Source organism: Mesoplodon mirus (assembly GCF_964341445.2).
Source record: "Mesoplodon mirus genome assembly, contig: SUPER_14_unloc_2, whole genome shotgun sequence".
Taxonomy (NCBI): Eukaryota; Metazoa; Chordata; class Mammalia; order Artiodactyla; family Ziphiidae; genus Mesoplodon; species Mesoplodon mirus.
The window spans coordinates 2,181,624-2,202,637 of record NW_028295783.1 but is presented as its reverse complement, the minus strand read 5'-3'; positions in this window follow the sequence as shown (position 1 = coordinate 2,202,637).

The following is a 21,014-nucleotide window of genomic DNA, read 5'->3' as shown; positions in this document are numbered from 1 at the left end:
AGAACCATGAAGAGAAACATTCAAATTCATAATTGGATCTGGAGATTGGAACACATACATAGAGGGAAATGTTGAGCCTTAAAAGCATATATTAAAGTAGAAAGGGGGGCTTCCCTGGTGGCGCAGTGGTTGAGAGTCCGCCTGCCGATGCAGGGGACATGGGTTCGTGCCCTGGTCCGGGAAGATCCCACATACCACGGAGCGGCTGGGCCCGTGAGCCATGGCCGCTGAGCCTGGGCGTCCGGAGCCTGTGCTCCGCAACGGGAGAGGCCACAACAGTGAGAGGCCCGCGTACAGCAAGGAAAACAAAAACAAAACAAAACAAAACAAATAAAGTAGAAAGGAAGTTGAAAATTGATTCAGAAAACATCCATTTCAGGAAATTACTAAATGAATAATAAAACTGAAGAAGGCAGATGGAAAAATATAAGATCAGATGAATGAAATACAAAAATAAAGTAGATCCCACACACACCCACAAAACAGAAATTAAAGAAACAAACAAAACAAACAAAAAAAGATCATCCATAGTATAAACAAAGATTTTTTCAAAAATGTGTTCCAAATTCTTTCAGGAAAATATCCTCCAAGAACTATTCCTGACTTAAGCCAACATAGCACACAGGATTTCTTTCCACTACAAGGAAAGTGAAATCTTGGATATAGCATGATGAAATACGGTAACATGATTAAGTTTTATTTATTCACCTCCTGTTCCCTATGGCACCCTCCACTCCCTTCTCTACCCCGTAAGCTACCATTCTAATTTGTTTGATGTGTTTTCTTTTGGGTGTGTTCTTGTGCAAAATGTGCACTTGTGTATATTTTCAATTCATATAAATAATATTGTGTCATAAAATTCATTCTGGTGTTTATTTCCTTCATTCAGGAGTATATTTTTAAGATTCACCCATCCAGGCTTCCCTGGTGGCACAGTGGTTGAGAGTCTGCCTGCCGATGCAGGGGACGCGGGTTCATGCCCCAGTCCGGGAAAATCCCACATGCCGTGGAGCGGCTGGGCCCGTGAGCCATGGCTGCTGAGCCTGCACGTCCGGAGCCTGTGCTCCGCAGCGGGAGAGGCCACAACAGCGAGAGGCCCACGTACCGCAGAAAAACAAACAAACAAAAAAAACATTCACCCCTCTATCTAATTTGTTTCATAGAGTTCCATTTTCTGCACCCACATTTTACCTGTACTCTTCCAACTGCCATGCCAATGATAATAAAATAAACATCTTCTTACATTTGTTTATAGACGTATCTGAGAATTTCTTTGGAACACATACCCGAGTGAAATTATTTCATAGCAAATATGTATACTTTAATAATATAGCCAGATTGACTTCCTGAACGGCTACACCAGTCCAGATTACCAAAGAGTTGCACGTCAGGTTTTTGTGCAACCACTTACCTTCATTTGGACGACTCATCACCGTTTTGCTAGTGTATTAAATGTATAGTAGTATCTTGTTTTAGTTAAATTTCTCTGATTTCTAATAAGTTTGATCTTTTTTTCAAATGCTTGGTAGCTTCATCTATAAGTGTCTACTTAAAACTTTTGCCCCATTTTCTAATGTGGATGCTATCTTTTTCTTCCTCATTTCTATTACATATTCTGATTATTAATACCTTTTCAGTTTTACCAATTACAAGTATCCTTTCCTAATTGGGCACGTGTTTCTAAAATTTTTCTATTGTGTTCTTCATGGAATAGAAATCTTTAATTATAAGATAATAAACCAATAATTTCTTAATATCTGTGCTTCTGAAACTCCTCAGGTGAAAAAATATATTTCTACCTTTTAAAAATTAACTTTCTAGACTTATCTTTCACATGTAGGTCCTTTAAATATTTTGGAGTCTATTTATGTACATTTTATTACATGGGATCCACTTTTATTTTTCTCCAAGAGAAGTTCTTAAAAATAGTGATATTCATGGCTTGAAGATTCAATATTACAAAGATATCAGTAATCCTCAAAATGATCTATAGGCTCAATCAAACCCCAATAAAAACATCAGCATTTTTTCCCTTGGAAATTGATGAGATGTTTACAAATATTATGTGGGAAAGCAAAGAGCTACAAGAAGAGCTGGGGGCTTCCCTGGTGGCGCAGTGGTTGAGAATCTGCCTGCTAATGCAGGGGACACGGGTTTGAGCCCTGGTCTGGGAAGATCCCACATGCCACGGAGCAACTAGGCCCGTGAGCCACGTACTGAGCCTGCGCGTCTGGAGCCTGTGCTCCCCAACAAGAGGCCGTGATAGTGAGGCCCACGCACCACGATGAGGAGTGGCCCCCGCTTGCCACAACTAAAGAAAGCCCTCGCACAGAAACGAAGACCCAACACAGCAAAAATAAGTAAATAAACTCCTACCCCCAACATCTAAAAAAACATAAAAATAAAAAATAAAAGAAGAGCTGGGACAATCTGAAAGAAGAATGAAAAGAAAGATATTAGTCACATTAAACCTTACTATAAATCTACAATATAAGATAGTCTGGTGTTTGCTCAAGGATAGACAAGATAATAGACATCAAAATCCATGTTGAAACAGACATTATAACAACGTGTAAAAAGAAAACACTGCAGGGAGCTCCCTGGTGGTCTAGTGGTAAGGATTTGGCGCTTTCACTGTGGTGACCCTGGTTCAATCCCTGGTCAGGGAACTGAGATCCTGCAAGCCACGCAGCACGGCCAAAAGAAAAAAGAAAGAAAAGAAAACACTGCAGCAGAGAGGGGGAAGAACTCTTGTTAATACAGTTGATCCTTGAACTAGGGTTCAAGGGGGTTAGGGGTGCCAACCCTCTGCTAAGTTGAAAATCCAAGTATAACTTATAGCCAGTCCTCTGTACGTACATGGTTTCTCCATAATCGGCAATTCTGCATCTGAGGATTGAACCAACCTTGGATCGTGTAGTAGTGCAGTATTTACTATTCAAAAAAATCCTCGTATAAGTGCACTTGTGTAGTTTAAACCCATGTTGTCCAAGGGTCAACTATTGGTTCTCAGTCAGCTGGATATCCATATGGGAAAAATATTAATCATTACTGCATAGGATATAAAAATATAAATTCCAGAAGATCTGCAGACTTAAATTTGAAAAGTAAACAATGATGCTTTAGGAAAGAAACGTAAGATAACAGCCTTTTTGCCTTGGAGTAGGAAGAATTTCTTAAGACCAAAAAAATCACCAACTGTGAAAGAAAAAATTGAAAAATTGGACTATTTCAAAGTTAAGAAACACCGTAAACCCAAACGCAGCACTCTTGGGCCAAAAGTGAGAGAGATTTTAAAAACATCTATGGAATAAAAGACTCAGATGCATCCCTCATGCCCATGCATTCTTCAAGGGTCAACTGTATCTACCAAAGTTGAACATATACCCTATAACCCTTTGGTTCCACCCATAGAAATATCCCTCAAACAAGTGCACAAGGCACATTCTAGATTGCTCACATCACCACTAACTGTGATAGCCAAGAATGGGGAAGTACCCAATACCCACCAATAATGGGATTAATAAATAGATTTTGATATGTTTACACACTGCAATAATATCCACCAATGAAAATGAATCAACGGTATCCACTCCCATCAATATGGATAAATGTCATGGATATACTGTGGAGCAAATGAAGCCAACACAAAATAGCACCTATTACATGACTCCATTTATATCAAGTACAAAATAGGCTAAGTGAATCTACACCATTACAAATTAGTGGCTACCATATGGAAAGGAAGGTTACTAGAAAGAGCCAAAAAGGGATGCTTCTAGGGTTTGGGCTTTGTCCTGGTCCTCCAAGAACTAGACGGCAAAGTGCTGAGAAAGACTTTAATGAACAAATATTTCATTGGGGGAAACATCGGAGAGAAAATGGCAGGGAGCTCTGGAAGGCTGGCAGAACTATCAGCGCATAGTGCAAGTCTGACCCTGAGTGAAGATTTGGAAGAAAGATTTGGTAAATCATCCGAGACTGCCTTGTCATCTACGTAAAATCCTTCAAGGCTGTCAGAGTCCTTGAAAAAAGGTCACTGGACAGAGGAATCCTGGTCTCCAAGAAATGGCCTGCCTTAGGATCCCTGCTGTGCTGACTAGGAGCAATCAGGGGCAAGGCCGGCCTCCAGGCAAACGTGGTGATGGATTTAAGAGCAGCAGCTGGGACCTTTGGCCAGTTATGCTCCCTGTGGTCATAACTGTGAAACAGGAGACTCTCAACGTGGATGCTTCCTTGTGATAAGATCTGGTTGTTTATTTCTGTCAGAAATAATCCTGAAGCAAAGTTGCGTCCTTCTCAGTATATCATACCCCAGAGATCTAAAACGTTCGTTTGTTCTGTTATTGATAATGTTCACCTCTTGGCTAAGGTAGTGTTCACCAAATTTATACCTACTGTATTTCTTGTTGTGATCAATACTTCGTGGAGAGATATTTGGGGTTTTGTAGCATCCTGCTCCTTGTAAACTTTCAACCAGTAGTTTTATAATTCATTGATTACTCTTGCCAGAACCTATCATTACTATGATGGTTGTAAATAATGATTTTTACATTACGTCATTCCTTCTATATGTTTATGGTTTGGCATTCTATTATGAGAGCCCTTCCTTCCCTCCCTTCCTCTTTTTTTATTCATATTCTGTATGATAATTATTTATTTTAGGGTCAAATTGCTCAGATTTACCCAGTGTGAGTCTCTTCAAGCTGGATCTTTTTACACGTCCCACCACTCTTTCCTACTTTCTGGCACAGTAAATTTTCTCCAGGATCATTCTACACTTTCCTTGCTCCAGCCCTGAAATAGAAACGTGGATATACATGCTTATATACATCACATACACATGTGTGTGTTTGTATATCCTCGCACTTCCATATCTACTTCTGTAAATACCTAGCACGTGCACTCACTCCCTCTCTCTCTCTACAGATGGGTGGACGGATGGATGGATGGGTAGACAGATCTGTATAAATAACTTATGGTCAGACTTCCATATCCGTGGTTCCTCTGTATCTGCAATTCTGCAACCATGGGTTCAACCAACCACAGATCATGTAGTACTGTAGTAATTACTATTAAAAAAAAAAACCCTGCATATAAGTGGACCTGCCCAGTTCAAACCCATATTGTTCAAGGGTCAACTGTAACTTGCTAAATAAAGCCCTTTAACCAACTATATTAAAAATACCACCATTGGTCTGCGTATGGAATGCCATCCAAACCTGCTTTGTCCTTACTGGTTCCACATCCAGAGGGTCCTCTGCTATTATGCTCAGTTCTCTCCTCATGTGCATCTTTTCAACAAGAGAAACTTTTTTTTTAAACCTCCACAATGTAGGTATATCCACTTTTGTTTCTAGCTCCAGGATTTTCCCTCTCCCTATTATGGATCTGTAGTTAAAGCACAGCATAAATAAGAAAGCTTCAACTGTTGAAACTCATGAATTTTTCTGTGTATGCAAAATAATCTGAGAACTGTTTTGTTTTTGAAATTGGCTTCCAGAGTTCATACCATAATTTTGATCTTATATGCCTTATGACAATATAGAACAATCATATGAGGTCTTAACTGCAAGGGATAATTATTTAATACTTTTTCAAATTCTATTAAAATAATTTCCTGCTTTGGCAATACCCACTATTCAATGAAAAAAATATAACATGAAGTTATAAAATGGAAAAATATCACAAAATGCTCCTTGCCTAGGAAAACCACTCTGGAAGAGTATCCCTTTACACATGATCTTATGCATGTACACATACATGTGTGCACATGCACACATACACAAACACTAACAAAGATTTATGGTTGATTATACTATGAAGGCTACAATCTGTGACCTCTCAAAGCCCATATTGTGTATCTCCTGCGATTATGATATGTCATAAATTTTTAAAATAAACTTTTTATTTAATTTATTTATTTTGGGCTGCATTGGGTCTTCGTTGCTGCGTGCGGGCTTTCTCTAGTTGCAGTGAGTGTGGGCTACTCTTCGTTGCGGTGCGCGGGCTTCTCATTGCAGTGGCTTCTCTTGTTGCGGAGCACAGGCTCTAAGCACGTAGGCTTCAGTTGTTGTGGCACACAGCCTCAGTAGTTGTGGCACACGGGCTTAGTTGCTCCACAGCATGTGGGATCTTCCTGGACCAGGGCTCGAACCCGTGTGCCCTGCATTGGCAGGCGAATTCTTAGCCACTGTACCACCAGGGAAGTCCCTGTCATCATTTCACCGGCTTCAGATTAATATAGGAATCTATCAAAACTCAAATTCTTACAGCTGTACACTAATTTCCATTAAAAAAATTTAGTGACATCATTGATGTGGTGTTCATCTTTTTGGTATTTTAATCTCACAATCAATAACTTCCAATTATATGATTTCTAAATCAAAGAGATCTAATATATTCTGATATATATACTCCTTTCCTGAAACCATGCTTTACTGCAACCAATAGGGAAAAGCACATAAATGTCAGTCTTGTCTCAATAATACACTGGATAATTTTATCAGATTCCTACAAGTTTTCTGGGTATTTGCCTCATGGATGTGGGGGAAGAATATGGCATAGCCCCTACCTGAGAACTTTAGAAGAAATGCTACAATAATTAGAAGGCAAACATTCCAGGATGAAAATGCAGAGAATTAGAAATCAGTAAGTTCAAGGTCAACTAAATTTTTTTTTTTCTAGGGACAAACAATTTTTGTGACACTTTCAAAGTGTTACAGTAAACCCTGCCTTAATATTGACAGACAAAAAATCAATTGTATACTATGCAGTTACTGTTGTTGCAAAGTTAATCATGTTTTTTCACTCTGTACCATCAGAAAATAAAATCACAAGGTAGTTCAATTTCTACTGAACCCAGTCCTTGGAAAACTAGACGGCGTCTCAAATAACCACCCAACTTGAGAACAGAGGCTGCGGGAGGCAAGGAGCCAGTTGCGATAGGCTAATAGCATATTAATATTGAAGATTGGGGGGCTTCCCTTCCCTGGTGGCGTAGTGGTTAAGAATCTGCCTGCCAATGCAGGGGACACGGGTTTGAGCCCTGGTCCAGGAAGATCCCACATGCTGCACAGCAGCTCAGCCGCGTGCCACAACTACTGAAGCCTGCACACCTAGAGCCCGTGCTCCACAAAGAGAAGCCACTGCAATGAGAAGCCCACACACTGCAATGAAAAGTAGCCCCCACTCACTGCAACTAGAGAAAGCCTGCGTGCAGCAATAAAGACCCAAGGCAGCCAAAAATAAATTAAAAAAATATATATTGCAGATTGGTTTTCTGCAGTGGTTTTCAGTATTTCAACAAAAGTTCATGTCCTGAATTAATTTTATTTTGCAGGTTTCCCCATCTGGATACAACTTTCATATATTATACATTTCCCCCTTTTGGTTTATTTAAAACACAAGTACTGAGCACACCTAAAAGCACTAGTCAATGATAAGGTTGTGTACATTCAGCAGCCAAGTCCCTGCCCTCATGGAGCGCACATTCTCACGGACATCAATTTTGACTAGCTCATCCTTACACTTTTGTTAAAGCCCAGACCAAACTCTTTTCCTTTCTAAGTGCTATCTCCTAAGTGACATCTGATAAATGTCAAAGTTCTGAATGCAGCCCTTACTGCACCACTCAGAAGGGATCTCTGCTGTGTGCTCTGCTGAACACTAGGATCTGTTTAGCTACTGCTTCAACACCAACTAAGTTAAAATACTTTCTCTCCTATGAGACCTGACGCTTGCAAGAATTCACGTTGCACGTGAGTTTTTTGAAAACAACATTTTGTAGAACTTCTATCCTCTGACAGTTCCTTGATGTTCTTACCACTCTCGCTGCTTTCATAAAATGTGTCCCCAGTATGCATTTTGTGATGACTTATAAGATTGGAGCGCCAACTGAAGCTCTTACCACAGGTCTCACACTTGTAAGGCTTCTCCCCTGTGTGCACTCTTTGATGAGACTGTAGCTGTGAAGGCCGACTGAAGACCTTACTGCATCTGTCACATCTGTACGGCTTCTCTCCAGTGTGGACGCTTTGATGAAGCTGAAGACTTGAGGCCTGAATGAAGTGCTTCCCACACTCCCCACACTTATATGGTTTCTCTCCTGTGTGGACCCTCTGATGCATGTCGAGGTTCAGGCTCCACTTGAAGCCCTTCCCACACTCCTCACATTTGTATGGCTTTTCTCCAGTGTGGACTTTTTGATGGGCTTGAAGGTGTGAACTCCGACCAAAGCTCTTCCCACACTCTTCACATTTGAATGGTTTTTCTCTGCTGTGGACTCTCTCATGGGCCAGAAGATTTGAGGCCTGCCTGAAGACTTTCCCACACTCCTCACAATTATACGGTTTCTCTCCGGTGTGGATTCTGCAATGAATTTTAAGATCTGCTCTACGACTGAATCCCTTCCCACACTCTTCACATTTGTATGGTTTCTCACCGGTATGGATCAGCTGGTGGATCTGAAGTCGTGAACTCTGATTGAAGCCCTGCCCACACTCCTCACACTTGTAAGGTTTCTCTACACTGTGGGCCTTCTGATGGATTTGAAGATATGAACTCTGACGGAAGCCCTTCCCACATACCTCACATTTATAGGGCTTCTCCCCTGTGTGGACAACCAGATGAACTTGATAATGGGAGTTCCTCCTGAAGCTCTTCCCACACTCCTTACAGTTGTATGGTTTCTCTCCTGTATGGACTCTTTGATGTGCCTGAAGGTTTGAACTCAGAGTAAAGCCTTTACCACACACATTACGTATGTATGATTTCTCTCCAGTGTGGACTCCCTGATGGGCCTGAAGACTTGAAGGCCGACTAAAGCCTTTCCCACATTCCTCACATTTGTAGGGTTTTTCTCCTGTGTGGACCCTCTGATGAATGTATAGATTTGAGCTACAAATGAAGCCCTTCCCACACTCCTCACATTTGTACGGTTTCTCTCCCGTATGGACTCTCTGATGGGACTGAAGGTGTGAATTCCGACTGAAGCTCTTATCACATGTGTCACATTTGAATGCTTTCTCCTCAGTGTGGACTCTCTGATGGTCCTGAAGGTGAGAGGCCTGACTGAAGGCCCTCCCACACTCCTCACAATTATAAGGTTTCTCTCCCGTGTGGACTTTACAATGAATAGTTAAGTGCTGACCTACGACTGAAGCCTTTCCCACATTCCCCACATTTGAATGGTTTCTCTACAGTGTGGACTTTCTGAGGAGTCTGCAGCTGGGAGCTCTGACTGAACTCCTTGCCACACTCATCACACTCACTGTGTTCTCCTCCCACGTGAACTCTCTGATGAATATGAAGAACCGAGCTGTAACGGAAGCCTTTTCCACACTCACTGCACGTATGAGACTTCTCTTTTGAGTGTAATTGCTGGTGAAGATCAAAGGTGGAGAGATCGGTGAAGGTTTCTTTACATTCATTACACTGGTAAGGTTTTTGTCCCGTGTGAATCATAGTATTCTGATCCAGTGTTGAAACCCTCGTGCTATCTTTTCTATAATCACTGTAGCCGTAAGGTTTTTGACCCTTGTGTACTCCATGAGCATCAAGGTGATGTGAAATCCAACTGATGGTGTCAACATCCTCTTTACACTGACACAGTTTATTTTTCATGGAAATTTGCTGGTGTCTATTCTGATAATTCTGTGACTCAGCCAATGAAGTTTTCCTCCAAGAATCCTGGGCTCTCAAAGTTGCAAACCTTGGATTTCCAGGACTACTGGGATCACCTGCTTTATCATTTAATATACGGTTCTCATCTTCAGAAATTTGAGTAGAGTCCTGCCCCAATCTGGCAGGGGGAATCACCTTGTTTGTGGAACTGACAACTATTTATCATGGAGTCTTGGCATCTGGTTAAGTCATTTGCAATTTGTTGCCAGATTTGCCAGCAGGAAAGCTCTTCACGTGATCCTCTGTCTTGAACGGCCCTCAACTCACTTTGATTGTTTTCTTCTAGAGGGACAGAGAATTCAGAGATGTGGACACGTGAAAGCTTTGTTCAAAGATTCAAGATTTTACACTTAAGACACAGTATGCGACTTTAATGAACCTCAGGATGGTTCAGCTTATCTTTCGCACAACAAATGAAGTTCTCTGGTTTATATACTAACAGAAACCAAGAGATGGTCTGTTAAACACCCAAATACTTAGCATTAATGAAACCCATTTAAAACCAAATGACTACTCGGACATACTATTTCAATCATCTTTCAAAAATTACATGTCATTCCTACCATAACACAGTATCAATAAAGACAAGCATTTTGCTGTGCTCACAGCTTTAACAGTGCCTAGCAGTTAGTCAGGGCTCAAGAAATGCATGCACAGGTGAACTCAGTTTGATTTCTAGGATTCTCTACAATTCTGAATCCCAGGTTAAGTTTGAACCAAGTCAGAGAAGCGAAACAGCTTTTACAAGTCAGGTATCAGATACAGGAAAAGGACTGGAAAGTACAGTTTGGCTTAAGTTGAAAGGCTGCACCCGAGGCGGCAGCACACCAAGGGGGTTAGTGCTGAGGAGGATATGAAAGGGGCTAAAAACCGGGACTGCCCCGGTGGCACAGTGGTTAATAATCTGCCTGCCAGTGCAGGGGACACAGGTTCGAGCCCTGGTCCGGGAAGATCCCACATGCCGCAGAGCAACTAAGCCCGTGAGCCACAACTACTGAGCCCACGTGCCACAACTACTGAAGCCCGCGTTCCTAGAGACCGTGCTCTGAAACAAGAGAAGCCACTGCAATGAGAAGCCTGCGCACCACAACGAAGAGCTGCTCCCACTCACCACAACGAGAGAAAAGCCCATATGCAGCAACCAAGACCCAATGCAACCAACAATTAATTAATTTTAAAAAAGGGTCTAAGAATCAGTGGGGTTAAAAAAAAGCATGAAGACCTATGCACTGGATCCTTCTCAGGCATTTGTGCTGCCTAATATGTTCCTCCACTCCCCCTGCCAAGCAGGAGTCAAAATGTAGAGGCTAGGGAAGAATGCTGTCTCTTTAAAAACAGCATGGAAAATTTTTGGACACAGATACATTGGTCTTTAACAAGAATGAGTTCCAAAGTGAAGAATGGGCTTTATGAGTGAGCTGGGAATAAATTCCATAGCCTGTGATAAGTATTGAGAAGAAACAGACTAGAAACTATTAAAGAATGATCAAAGCACTCAAGGTGACATTATCTAAAATGCCTTCTACAAGATACATACAAATGCACACACACACACACACAAAATGTTTGTACAGCTAACAAAGATCGATTTCTTATTAGTGAGGTGGGCTTTGGAGGAGGCAAATGGGACGCAGCGGGGCAAATCTTTTAAGGGAAAGGCTAACTCACCAGCTGGCTGTTTTCTGAGACCTGTTCTCCCCTGGTATAAGGGATAAGGAAATAGAAATTTCTTTCCTTCTATGGGAGGGTTACCTAAGAAGTAGACATAAGAATCCTCATTCACAACAGTATTTCCTCCCCAAATGAATTTGCTCTGCTACTGAGAGCTCAAGGAACGTCACAGGGAAAGCATTTTACTCAGTTTGGTTATAATTACAGGTTCTGTACATATTTTTTGTGCAAGTTGATGAGGGCCAACTTGTACAGAAAGGCAAACACACACATACACACATCATGGGCACCTGAGAAGTTAGAATTAGGCTAGGAATTCATTTGAAGACAAAAAAACATTTAGCAATATCCCTTATTCACTCGGATTTGTTCACCGCCTACTAGCTATTTTCATGGAAGGCTAATTTCTCTATCCATTAACTCATTCGTTTATTCAAGAAATATTTAAGAGTTCCTGTCATGTACCAAGACTATGCTAAGCACTGAGGCTAGTGAGCAATAAACATATAACAGACCGAATTCCTCCTGCACTCCTGGATTACCCTCCAGTGGAAGAAAGAGAGGTGAGAAACAGGTGAACAAAATGTACATGAGTGAAACGCTTAGAGACAAAACAAGGCAGGGCAGAGAGAGTAAGAAAGAGAGGACTGTATTTTCCATAGGGTGGTCAGAGGACAGCCACCTCCTCATCTTTAAGGTGACTGACTGAAAGAAGTAGAGGCCTAAAAGATTACAGGTGAAAGAGTATTCCAGGCAGAGAGAAGGACCAGGAAAAGGCTCTGTGGCAGAAGCATCCTTTGCAGGTCTGGAAAAGATAGGGTAAGAGGGAGGAGAGGTGGTGTATTCAGGGAGGTGGTGGAGAACGAACAGCAGCCCACAGAAGGCTCTAGAAGCCACTTTAAGTGGTTTTTATTCTAAGTAAAAGAAGCCACAAGAGAATTCTGAAACAAGAACATAACCTGACTTAAAGTTACAAAAGATCACTTTGCCACCTAAAGAACAAACTGTGGGAGGAGAAGGGTGGCAACAGGTGACCAGTACAAAGACTATGCAATAATCCTGGAAAGAGATTTCCAACTGGGACCAGGTGATGGGACAGCACAGGGCTGGTGAGAAGCAAAACAGATGGAGAGCTAACCACAGGAACTCACGGCTGCTTGGTTCTCACCTAAATTTCTATCTGGGTTGCTGAATTCATCAACCAAAGCCTCTCTTCTCTTTCTATATGTTTTGTATCTCGTTTGAAGAATGAGAACATGCAAAGTCACAAGTTAACATGAACGGGCTAGAGCGAAAGTTTACTAGAAATTTGAGTTCCAACTGCATATTCAAGGTATTGAAAGCTGTGTTTTTCAAACTTTGTATCACGACCCACTGAAGAAACAGCATTTATTTCACAACCTAGATACACAGGTAGAAAAGTATACATTACTAAAACGAAGCTTGAATGACCTATATCTAACCAATGTCTCTTTTCATGAAATCTGTTCCCACTGGCTCTCACACCACTCATGCCATCGCCCAGAGTTTCTGCTGCAATGTGTTGTACTCTTCCTAAGAAACTCTGATATTTTCTGTACTATTTTATTTCATTAAAAAGTCACACGTAGGGCTCAATAAATTGGCTTTATGATCCACTAATGGCAGGGAGGGAAATCTGAAGAAGAATACACAAGGTACAGCAAGATACTGCCGATTTACAGTTCTTTTACAAAATAATTGAAAAGGACCTGAAACACACTGTTTGGAAAGACCAGAGACATCCTCTCGTGTCCCACAGGAATTGCAAAAGTCTGGTCCCCAAACTCAGGGAACCACCTCAAGAGGCCCAAAGCCTTGAAACACCAAGGTCACAAAGACACTCGCAGAGAAAGGCTGTCCTCACCCACTGAGACCAGGTTCCCGAAGTGTTCCACCATCACATCCTGGTACAGCTTCCTCTGGGCCGAGTCCAGCAGCCCCAGCTCCTCCTCTGTGAAGGCCACGGCCACGTCCTTGAAGGTCACCGCCTCCTACGACAAACAACACCACCTCAATCTTATACCCAGTGGCCAGTGGAAGAGGGGCAGCCCCGAGGAGACGAGGAGGATGGGAAGTTGCTCCGGCTCCTGTGAGGTGTGCAGACTTCCCAGCACCCCCTCCTTCCATCCTGCCAATGCCACACACTGACTTTCCTCAGCCTCACTGGACGTGCAGCTATGAAAGAGAAAGCTTTGTGTGTTTACCTGGGGCTCTCAGACAACTCATAAGTAAACTCCCTAGAATTCTAACCACTGGATCCTGAACTAAAAAGCTTTCACTGTTTAATTATTATTGCCAAGTGCCCCAGAAACAGTTACCAATTTAGTCCTGGCAGTATTTGATGGCACCTGCTTTCTCACTGAGGTGGGAACCAGCTGAGAAGGAGTGTTATATGTGGAAACTAACCAAAAGGCCATGCCAGGTCTCTGAATGAAAACTCTCTCTTTCCCCGTTTCTGTCTTTCGCTTGAATGCAATACTCTGACTCCAGACCCTTGGTTTTCTGGGTGAGTCTGAGTTGGTTCCTCCTTTTTTCACAACCCCGATTCTTTATATTTAAAACAAAGATGAAACCAAGCACCTCTTTATACAATTGTTCTGAGCTGTCTATGCAGTGACAAGTGCTTTAAGTACCACTGGACTTTTTAAACTAAGGTCATGTATTACTCTGATTAGAAAAAAATATAAGATGGAAAAAGAAACAAACCGGTAAATAAAATACACAAAGGGTCTGACTCAAGCATGGGGAAGACTGAATCTAACTCTGGTCGTGAGAAAACTTCTAACAATACATGATTTTTTCTGCGTGAAGCAGCAGTTTGATCCTGCTGTGCTCTGCCGTATTTGGATATTCTACCAAAAAACATCCAAGGCACCACATGTAAAACATACCTCTTAAATTCTGAATACCTAAACCTACTATGTTAAGGGCAAAAAGGGGCAATATTCTTCAGAACAGATATTTTGAGAAAAAGGTTAAATCAGGAACACTGTCACTGTAGTGCTCCTAAAACAGGAGAAGTCTTTAAACTAAATGTCTGTGCATAAAGAATAGTTTAAAGAATAGGTGCAGGGCTCCCCTGGTGGCGCAGTGGTTGAGAGTCCGCCTGCCGATGCAGGGGACACGGGTTCGTGCCCCGGTCCGGGAAGATCCCACATGCCGCGGAGCAGCTGGGCCCGTGAGCCATGGCCGCTGAGCCTGCGCGTCCGGAGCCTGTGCCCCGCAACGGGAGAGGCCACAACAGTGAGAGGCCCGCATACCAGAAAAAAAAAAAAAATAGGTGCATAAGTTTGCAGGAACATGATAAAGCAATTAAAAGTGAATGTTAGCTAGTATTAAATGAAAAAAACAATTTAAAACTGTATCTATGTTATAAATACAAATACACATCCATGAATACATATGATGAAGAGATTACAGAAATATAAAAGCAGCTAATTTGTAAGCAGGTAAGCAGTAGACTGGAAGGTGTCCTTCATTTCCCTTAATTTTTCTTTTACTTGTAAAATAAAAAAAAATGATGAAATAAAACAAAAATTAAAACCGAAACCAATTAAATTTAACAGGAATTTTAAAAAAAGCACACATGGCACACTCAGGTCCTCATATGCTTAGACTCTCCTTGAAAGAGAAAACCCATATGGAACTATACCCAATATTTCGTAATAACCTATAAGGGAAAAGAATCTGAAAATATATGTATATATATGTATAACTGAATCACTTTGCTGTACACCTGAAATTAATACATTGTAAATCAACTATACTCCAATCAAAAAAAAAAAAAGAAAAAGAAAAAAAAGAGGAAAACCTGTGTCCAACCTGAGTACAAAAATGGCGTTTTTAACAGCAAGAAAGGCAAGCTCTACTCACCTGGAATGTGCTCATTTTCTCTCTCCTTCTGGGGCAGTGCAGAGTCCTAGCAAGACAGACAGGGAAAGAAGAAGTCAAACTGGAAACTGGTTTAAAGAAAAAGAAGTCACTAACCCACGTGGTGCTCATTGTGAATTACCAAGGCTCCCAGTCCTCGGGGTGGCTACAGCTGATTATGCTTGATGAGCAGAGCCCCACGCAGATACCAGATGCCCCCGTGAACCCCCTCAGTGGCTGTGTGAGGAATGACCTGCCCAGCCATACACAGTGGCCCCCTCACAGTGTGCCTGCAGCTTCCACAGGGGTCATTCTTATTCTGGGTATGGGGTAAACAGAGACCATGTAAGTCAGAGTAGGTTTTGGAGTCAATATGCATGGGCTCTGATCAGGCTATGCCATTCACTAGCAGTGTCACCCTGGGCAAATTATTCACATCTCTTCGCCTCAGTTCTGTCTTCTGCCAGTAGGGGAGAACACGGGCATCCACCTCGTGAGATCGTCATAAGGTAGGAAGCTCTGAGAACACCACTGTCAGGGTTTCTTATTTCTTAGCAACTGCGGTAAAGCAGATGATATTTTAGTTAGAAATTATCCTTAGAGATGTGATTTCTACCAACAGAAGACTGTCAGACATGTGGAGGTCGTACGTTGTTGCCCTGTTATGTGAGAGTCTTTATAGACTTCTGAAAATCTCTGCTTGTCTTCCTAAAGATTTTGTGACTGCAACAATAATATTTAAATTGACATGGACAACTTTTTACAAAAGGTATAAAAATACGTTAAGTTTCTTTTTAAACAGGAAGTACCCTTTTGACAATTATGCACAGAGGTAAAGAGAACTAATAAAAGCCAGGATTCTGCAACAACAATAAAAAATAGTTTGACAGTCCATACCTAATTCAAATGAAAAAAAGACAGGAATCTGAATTGTAATTATATCATTATAAATATAGGAAAGTTTAAGAAATAAATGGGAGACTTCCCTGGTGGTGCAGTGGATAAGACGCCACATTCCCAATGCAGGGGGCCTGGGTTCGATCTAGTACAAAAGATGGCAATGATTCCACTCCCCAAAGCTTGGGAGAGAGATATCTTCACAACTTCTAACGACCTCCATTTTGACTCTACACTTGCTAGCTGTCTTCTGCTCAATTCAGGATTCTGAAAGGGGCCCTGACAGTTGACAATAATTAGTGGGGGAATAAAATCATTGGACTAAGTAGGCCTTTGGTGAAGCCAGCTCAGTTTTATCTGTGACATCCAGCAGGGTCAATTTCCTCGGCCTCAGTTTCCAGAAAAGACCCTCTCTTGAGCTTCTCGAATTTTCACGTGCATGTGAATTACTGCGGGATCTTGTTGGAATGCAGCCTCCTGGACCCCCTACGCAGAAATTATAAATCAGAAGGTCTCGAATGGGGCTCAAGGCTGGGCATTTCTATCCAAGTGATGCCAATGCCGCTGGTTTGTGGAACACAATTTGAGTAGCACTGCAGTGTAACATCAGTCCCACAAAAAACAGCCTCCACTACACAGAAACATACACAAAGAGTAACCAGACAAAAAGGCACTAAAACATTAACAACTGTTATCTTTACATCCTAAAGTTACAGATAATTAAAATTTTTCTTTATGTATATATCTGCATTTTTCCATAATGATTATGCTACTTCTATGATATACATATTATTTGAAATAAAATAAATGACCCAGTTGAGAAAACTATCTTAAACACTCATAAAATAGCCTAAACCTTGCTCTCAAGGTCCCCACAATTAAGTCCCAACCTCCTTTCATGATATGATTCTAGCCAGTACCCTATGCTCAAAGAGGATATACCAAAGGGATTAGCAAACTCAGCTGCTGGACTCAAACTGCCTGGGTCCCAACCCCAGCTCTGCCTCCTACCATCTGGGTGAGGATGGGCCAACAGGGTTGTGTTCCCTGCCTTAAAGTAGAGAAAACAGCAGTACCAATTCACAGAGCCACCGCCTGATGGAAATGTGTTCATTTGCATAAAGCTTTTAGAATGGAAATTAGTGACCAAGGCTCAGTTATCATCCTTACCCATGTCTCATACGTTCTACAATTTATAGGAATATCTTAAGTAGAAGAATGCCAAGTCCTACTCACGTGGGGCTCTGCTGCCTCTTCCTCCGTGCAGTGCTTTTTGAGAAGCCAGGGCTGGGGAAGGAAAGGAGACTGTGAAATACCAGGGCTGTGTTTCCATCCCCACTAATTCATACCGCACCCCCTTCCGCCCCCGTACCAGCTAGAAGTCCTCTCCTTCCAAAACAGGCCAGGAGTCCAGGACAATTCAGCTTCCTGGGCTCACAGAATCCCGCTGCGAAATGGGTGCCTCCCGAATTAGCGTAGTATTAATACCAACAATGTATCAGGCAGTTGTAGACCTTTTACTTGTGCTATCTCGTTTCTCCTCACAACACTATATTAACAAGGCATTCCTTTTTCCCCCCTTTTACCGAACAGCAACGGAGGCACAGAGGAGTTAAGCAACCCACCCAGTGTGACGCCGTATGAAGCGGTAGGGCTAGCTCATAGGTGGGGGACGGGGTCAGGTTAGGGGTGAAGAAAACCGGGGAGACCCTCAAACCCCAGGAGGCACGACCTGAGCCCACCCCATCCCGGCTACGTTACCAAACGCAAAGAAGCTCCGCCCGCGGGACGTACATCACCACTCCAGGCCCTCAAACCTCCGCTTTTAGCCGCTCCTCCTCTTTCTCCCCAAATGAAAGGTCTGCAAAGGGGAAGCTTGAATGGGTCGTGAAGAGCGGACCTGAAACACCGTCACCAGGCAGAACATGGCTGCTACGTGTCCTCCTGGGGCGGAAGTGCCTGCGACTAACCCGGAACTCCTGGACCATATTTCCCAGAATTCCGCGGGTAAACCTTTACAGCGAGGCGTTACTGTAGCTGCAGTATATGGGGCTACACGAGTTTACGAGCTCTGGACTACATGTCCCAGAATGCAAGGGTGGGTGCGGGGGTGTCTACCGGCACGAGCTCTGGACTACATGTTTTCACTCTGGTTTTCACTTTCCGGAATCCCTGAGAAGGTCTCAGGCCGTCTTGCCGTTCTACTGTGTAGGCCTCAGAAGAGTGTAGATTCTGTTCATTGAAAGGCGTACAAACTCAGTCGAATTTTGGACGTCTTCAAGAGGCTAAGCGACATAAAAGCATTAACAGCCACGAAGGCTTCCTGGTAAACCCCAAAGAGTTTCACCATTGGAATAAGGGGAGAAGGAAACTGGGCTTTCTTTGGCAGGGACTGAAGCCAAACGCCAAAACACCTCATTCCCTGAAATTGTGTAAAGGTGAACGTGTTTTGTTAGCATCTTACAACCCGTGCAGAAGCAAGGGAAAATCCTTTCTAGAGACAGACATCAACATCCTAGGTCTCAAGTTATTTCTGTAATTATAAAATCTGTGACATTGCTATTTGACCAAGTGAACTTTAAGGGGAAGGAAAAAGCATTACTTGACATACGGAGGGACACTTCACAGTCATAAAAGTTTCAAATTCTCAGAAACTAATAACTTCAGCTGATACTTTATAAAGCAAACATTGACAGAACCATGAAGAGAAACATTCAAATTCATAATTGGATCTGGAGATTGGAACACATACATAGAGGGAAATGTTGAGCCTTAAAAGCATATATTAAAGTAGAAAGGGGGGCTTCCCTGGTGGCGCAGTGGTTGAGAGTCCGCCTGCCGATGCAGGGGACATGGGTTCGTGCCCTGGTCCAGGAAGATCCCACATACCACGGAGCGGCTGGGCCCGTGAGCCATGGCCGCTGAGCCTGGGCGTCCGGAGCCTGTGCTGCGCAACGGGAGAGGCCACAACAGTGAGAGGCCCGCGTACAGCAAGGACAACAAAAACAAAACAAAACAAAACAAATAAAGTAGAAAGGAAGTTGAAAATTGATTCAGAAAACATCCATTTCAGGAAATTAATAAATGAATAATAAAACTGAAGAAGGCAGATGGAAAAATATAAGATCAGATGAATGAAATACAAAAATAAAGTAGATCCCCCACACACCCACAAAACAGAAATTAAAGAAAAAAACAAAACAAACAAAAAAAGATCATCCATAGTATAAACAAAGATTTTTTCAAAAATGTGTTCCAAATTCTTTCAGGAAAATATCCTCCAAGAACTATTCCTGACTTAAGCCAACATAGCACACAGGATTTCTTTCCACTACAAGGAAAGTGAAATCTTGGATATAGCATGATGAAATACGGTAACATGATTAAGTTTTATTTATTCACCTCCTGTTCCCTATGGCACCCTCCACTCCCTTCTCTACCCCGTAAGCTACCTTTCTAATTTGTTTGATGTGTTTTCTTTTGGGTGTGTTCTTGTGCAAAATGTGCACTTGTGTATATTTTCAATTCATATAAATAATATTGTGTCATAAAATTCATTCTGGTGTTTATTTCCTTCATTCAGGAGTATATTTTTAAGATTCACCCATCCAGGCTTCCCTGGTGGCACAGTGGTTGAGAGTCTGCCTGCCGATGCAGGGGACGCGGGTTCATGCCCCAGTCTGGGAAAATCCCACATGCCGTGGAGCGGCTGGGCCCGTGAGCCATGGCTGCTGAGCCTGCACGTCCGGAGCCTGTGCTCCGCAGCGGGAGAGGCCACAACAGCGAGAGGCCCACGTACCGCAGAAAAACAAACAAACAAAAAAAACATTCACCCCTCTATCTAATTTGTTTCATAGAGTTCCATTTTCTGCACCCACATTTTACCTGTACTCTTCCAACTGCCATGCCAATGATAATAAAATAAACATCTTCTTACATTTGTTTATAGACGTATCTGAGAATTTCTTTGGAACACATACCCGAGTGAAATTATTTCATAGCAAATATGTATACTTTAATAATATAGCCAGATTGACTTCCTGAACGGCTACACCAGTCCAGATTACCAAAGAGTTGCACGTCAGGTTTTTGTGCAACCACTTACCTTCATTTGGACGACTCATCACCGTTTTGCTAGTGTATTAAATGTATAGTAGTATCTTGTTTTAGTTAAATTTCTCTGATTTCTAATAAGTTTGATCTTTTTTTCAAATGCTTGGTAGCTTCATCTATAAGTGTCTACTTAAAACTTTTGCCCCATTTTCTAATGTGGATGCTATCTTTTTCTTCCTCATTTCTATTACATATTCTGATTATTAATACCTTTTCAGTTTTACCAATTACAAGTATCCTTTCCTAATTGGGCACGTGTTTCTAAAATTTTTCTATTGTGTTCTTCATGGAATAGAAATCTTTAATTATAAGATAATAAACCAATAATTTCTTAACATCTGTGCTTCTGAAACTCCTCAGGTGAAAAAATATATTTCTACCTTTTAAAAATTAACTTTCTAGACTTATCTTTCACATGTAGGTCCTTTAAATATTTTGGAGTCTATTTATGTACATTTTATTACATGGGATCCACTTTTATTTTTCTCCAAGAGAAGTTCTTAAAAATAGTGATATTCATGGCTTGAAGATTCAATATTACAAAGATATCAGTAATCCTCAAAATGATCTATAGGCTCAATCAAACCCCAATAAAAACATCAGCATTTTTTCCCTTGGAAATTGATGAGATGTTTACAAATATTATGTGGGAAAGCAAAGAGCTACAAGAAGAGCTGGGGGCTTCCCTGGTGGCGCAGTGGTTGAGAATCTGCCTGCTAATGCAGGGGACACGGGTTTGAGCCCTGGTCTGGGAAGAT